Consider the following 5094-nt stretch of genomic DNA (forward strand, 5'->3'; position numbering starts at 1 on the left):
TTTAGTTCACTCGCATTCACAAAATCTTCACAAACCCCCCCCTACGTGTTTGCCTGAGACTCGAGCCACATTTGGTCCTTGAGAGACGACCGAGGAGTCACTTCCTAGTTTATACTGCATTCTTAATTGCACATCAAATTTGATGGGCCGCGACAGCCCGCATCAAATTTTGGCGCCGCTGCCGGGGACCAACGGTTCAGTTTTGAGTCTTGTGTCTGTGTTGTGTGATTTGTGTTGTGTTGTGTTTGTGATAGTGTCGTTTTGCTATCTTGTGTTGATTTCTGTGGTTTGAATTTTTTTTGTGCTATTGTTTCATGATTACAAGGTGTTGTAATTTAGTGCATGACTAGAGGAAATCCTGGATTCATACTACCCTTTGATCCTGAGATTGATAGGACGTTTCATAGGTTAATTAGGCATTCTAGGAATTTTTCTTTGGAGTCTATTTTTGAGTCTGTTCCATTAGATTTTGTGCATCCCACTGCTGAGTACTTTGTGCATACTGCATCTACTGCATCTGTTGCATCTACACTTGATTTTGATTCTGATTCTGTTGTTTTTCACACTGAGAACAATATGGCACAACCCCCACCTCGTGAGAGGACCTTCAGGGAGATGGTTGCACCTGATTTCGATATTGAAAGCTTGTGCATCCAATATCCTGATGAGGACGTTCCATTTGTTCTCAAGAATGGACTGATCCATTTGTTGCCCAAGTTTCATGGTCTTGCAGGTGAGAGTCTACATAAGCATTTGAAGGAATTCCACATTGTATGTTCCACTATGAAACCACATGATGTTCCTGAAGAGCACATCTTCTTGAAGGCATTCCCTCATTCATTGGAAAGTGTTGCTAAGGATTGGTTGTATGGTTTGGCGCCTAGATCCGTCACTAGCTGGGATGATCTGAAGAGGCTATTCTTGGAGAAATTTTTCCCAGCATCCCGGACCACAGCTATTAGAAAACACATATCTGGGATTAGGCAGCTTGGTGGAGAGAGCTTGTATGAGTATTGGGAGAGATTCAAGACACTTTGTGCTAGCTGTCCCCACCGTCAGATACCTGAACAACTCCTTATCCAGTATTTCTATGAGGGTTTGAACAACATGGATCGGGGTATGATTGATGCTGGCAGTGGTGGAGCTCTTGGAGACACCACACCTGCTGAGGCCAGGCAATTGATTGAGAAGATGGCCTCCAACTCTCAGCAGTTTAGCACTAGGAATGATGCCATTGTGGTGAGGGGCGTACATGATGTTGTTGCCCAGTCTTTATCAGCTGTTGAAAGCAAGTTGGAAGGCAAGATTGACTCTCTTGCGAAGTTGGTGACACAGTTGACTACTAACTAGAGATTTGCAGCTCCATCTACATCTGTTGCACGACTATGTGCTATTTGTCCTTCTAGTGACCACTATATAGATGCATGTCCTTCTTTGCAGCACCCTGCTGCCTCTGATGCGCCTCAGGCTTATGCTACTGATAACAGTTGAAAAACTGTTATTTTCATGCTTAAAATTGACACAAAAAGCAACCTTTACACTTAGAAACTAGCTTGAAATCATGCTTTTATCCATATTTTCATAAATAAGAGCGCTGGACAGGTTTATGCTTGATTTCAGTGTTTTTGTGCAGGTTTTAAGGTGAATTTAGTGAAAGAAGTGAAGAAGGAGAGAGATGGAATCAGAAAAGTCAACCAGAAACCAGAAAAGTCAACCAGTCAACCAGAAAAGTCAACCAGTCCACCAAAAAGTCAACCAGTCAACCAGAATACGAAAAAAGTCAACCAGACGAGTTTTGGGCCAGTTTTATGTGATTTTATGATCTGTTTGGGCCTGGACCCGTTTTCTATTATTTTTATGTCCTATTTAAAGACCTAGATGTCTTAGGGTTGGTATCTTTGGCATAAACGAAACAAACACTCTCTCTTCACCCCTTGGGGGTAGATTGGGAGATGGTGACAGCTCTCCTATTCTCTTTCTCGGGTTTTTCTATCTCTTTCATTCTTTCATTATTGTTCATCTAGGTTCACCATGAATATGGTGAACTAAACCTTGTATGTTTGTTGGGGAATCAATGTAATCTTTTGAAGCTCTCATATATGGAATTTGTGCTTACATCTTAATCTAAGATTTATGCTTTCTTTCATCATTAGTTAAGGTTTTTCCTCTTTGCTTAATGCTTGCTTTGTTTAACTCATTCAATGCATGATTATTGATTTTGTTGATACGGGAACGTACGGGGAAGTCTAGATCTGGGGAATTTCTCCCAATATTATATTAGTTGTCGTTAAGCTCCTGCACTTGATGAACTAATTATTAGGAATGCTAGGAATTGTATGAACTCGTAATTAGGGAGAAGTCTTCTTGAAAGGTACTTTAGAGAGTGGCATTAACAATGATGATTTGAATGTTGAATTCCTAAAATATATGAGAGTGGATAAGATGAAATTGAACCCCAACAACATATTCATATATATATTTCATTAAAAGTGCTTGTCTTTTGCTTTTGCCATTGATCAACCTCATCCATACATGTTTATTTTCGTCTTTTGCATATCAAAATCCAATTATTTCGTTCTTAAGTCTTAGCTAATCAACAAATCACATAACTAAACTAGGCCGTGAGTCCTTTGGGAGAACGATACTTGGTCTTACCGAGTTTATTACTTGAAACGATTCGGTCATACTTGTCGATTGTTCAACAAGTTTGTGACATCATATTTTGGTGATCATAAATTTGTCCATCAGCTACGAACATCTACAACAACAGGCAGCCACAACAGCAAAATCATGACTTGTCCAGCAACAGGTACAACCCATGGTGGAGGAATCACCCGAATCTTAGATGGAACAATGCCCCACAGCATCAGCAGCAGGCGCCACCTTTCCAGAATGCTGGAGCACCTAACAGATATGTGCCTCCACCTATGCAACAACATCAGAGGCAACAACAACAGTAGCAGCAAGAGGCACCTGCCCAACCAGTTGCCCACCCTTCCACTTCGTCTGAACCTTCATTGGAAGAGTTAGTGAGACAGATGACTATGCAAAACCTGTAGTTTCAGAAAGATAACATGCAATTTTAGCAGGAGACTAGAGCTTCCATACAGAGTCTCACTAACCAGATGGGTCAGATGGCTACTCAGATAAACCAGGCGCAGTCTCAGAATTCTGATAAGTTACCATCCCAGACTGTGCAGAATCCAAGGAATGTGAGTGCCATAACCCTCAGATCAGGGAAGCAGATTGTTGTGCCTTTAGAGCCCGCTTCTACACCTACACTCGTGCCTGCCACTTGTCCTAGAGAGGACGACATTGACGGTCCACGCAAGGCATTTGAGATGGGTGGATCTTCTTCTCCAACCGGTGGTTCTTCTTCAGGTGGATCTTCTCCCTTTTCCACCACCACCGCTGTCGCACCTTCTCCATTGGTTGACCGACCTATCCCTCTTCCATTCCCTTCACGGGCACTTCCTAGCAAAAAGATGGAAGAGGTGGATAGGGAAATTCTGGAGACCTTCAGGAAGGTAGAGGTGAACATACCTCTACTCGATGCCATCAAGCAGATACCAAAGTATGCCAAATTCTTGAAGGAGTTGTGCACACATAAGAGGAAGATGAAGGGAAATGAGAGGATTAGCATGGGAAGGAATGTATCTGCGCTTATTGGTAAGTCGGTCTCGCACATTCCTGAAAAGTGTAAGGACCCAGGTATATTTTGCATTCCTTGTGTGATTGGAAACAATAAATTTGAGAATGCCATGCTTGATTTGGGTGCTTCTTTTAATGTCATGCCTTTGTCTATATATGCATCTTTGTCTCTTGGTCCTTTGCAAACCACGGGTGTTGTCATTCAGTTGGCCAATAGGAGTGTTACCCACCCAACAGGTTTCATAGAGGATGTCTTGGTTAGGGTTGGTGAATTGATTTTTCCTCCTGACTTTTATGTTTTGGAAATGGAGGAGGGATTCTCTCATGGATCCGCTCCCATTATCTTAGGCAGGCCATTCTTGAAAACTGCCCGAACTAAGATTGATGTGTATGCTGGAAATTTGTCTATGGAATTTGCTGATATTGTTGTTCATTTTAATATCCTTGATGCAATGAAATTTCCAGCTGAGGACCATTCTCTATTTAGGATCGATGCATTGGATGATATTATTGATGAATTTGTTGTTGACGACTTTCATTCTGTGCATGAGAAGAAGCATTCTTTTCTATCTTCTTTGCATTCATGCATTGAATGTGGATTCGAATCAGGATTTGAGAATGATGTTGATAATGTTGTGGATTTTGATGAGGATTGTGATGTCTAGGATATTGATGTTATGCATGATATTGATGATGTTGTTGACATATCTGTGATGGACATTGATTTGGATTGTGATGAGATAAGTGTTCTGCCTTTACCTGTACACTTTTTAGAGTCAGAATGCATTAACCACGTTGCAGGAAGTACAGTTGAATCTGACTTGCAGGCACCCACTCTTGAGCTGAAACAGCTCCCAGATAACCTCAAGTACGTGTACTTGGAGGATGATGAGAAGAAACCGATGATCATTTCTACCTCCCTTGATTCTGTTCAAGAGGAGAAGTTGCTTGGTGTGTTGAGGAAGCACAAGAAGGCCATTGGTTGGAGTTTGGCTGACATACCTAGTATTAGCCCATCCACATGCATGCATAGAATTCTTTTGGAAGATGGGGCAAAGCCAGTGAGACAACCACAAAGAAGGCAAAACCCCGTGATCATGGACGTCATCAAGAAGGAGGTGACCAAGCTTTTGCAAGCTGGGATCATCTACCCTATTTCAGACAGTCAGTGGGTGAGCCTCATCTATGTTGTGCCCAAGAAAACTGGCCTCATTGTGGTGAAGAATGAGAGGGGTGAGCTTATCCCAACTAGAGTGCAGAACAGCTGGAGAGTCTGCATTGACTATAGGAGGCTCAACCAAGCAACCAGGAAAGATCATTTCCCCCTGCCATTCATTAATCAGATGCTGGAGCGCCTGGTAGGTAAATCTCATTATTATTTTCTTGATGGTTTTTCTGGTTACTTTCAAATAAATATTGTGCCTGAGGATCAAGAGAAAACCA

At 42.0% G+C, this 5094-nt stretch overlaps 1 non-coding gene and 1 pseudogene across 1 annotated transcript; one reads left to right on the forward strand and one right to left on the reverse strand.

Moving 5' to 3' along the window:
- Positions 1-342: 342 nt before the first annotated feature.
- LOC128195841 (uncharacterized) lies at positions 343-4316 on the forward strand (annotated as a pseudogene).
- On the reverse strand, positions 954-1061 carry LOC128196060 (small nucleolar RNA R71). The gene has a single exon (XR_008248160.1). It is a non-coding gene; the product is annotated as a small nucleolar RNA R71 (small nucleolar RNA).
- Positions 4317-5094: the final 778 nt, after the last annotated feature.

Source organism: Vigna angularis, chromosome 3, assembly GCF_016808095.1.
Source record: "Vigna angularis cultivar LongXiaoDou No.4 chromosome 3, ASM1680809v1, whole genome shotgun sequence".
Classification (NCBI taxonomy): domain Eukaryota; kingdom Viridiplantae; phylum Streptophyta; class Magnoliopsida; order Fabales; family Fabaceae; genus Vigna; species Vigna angularis.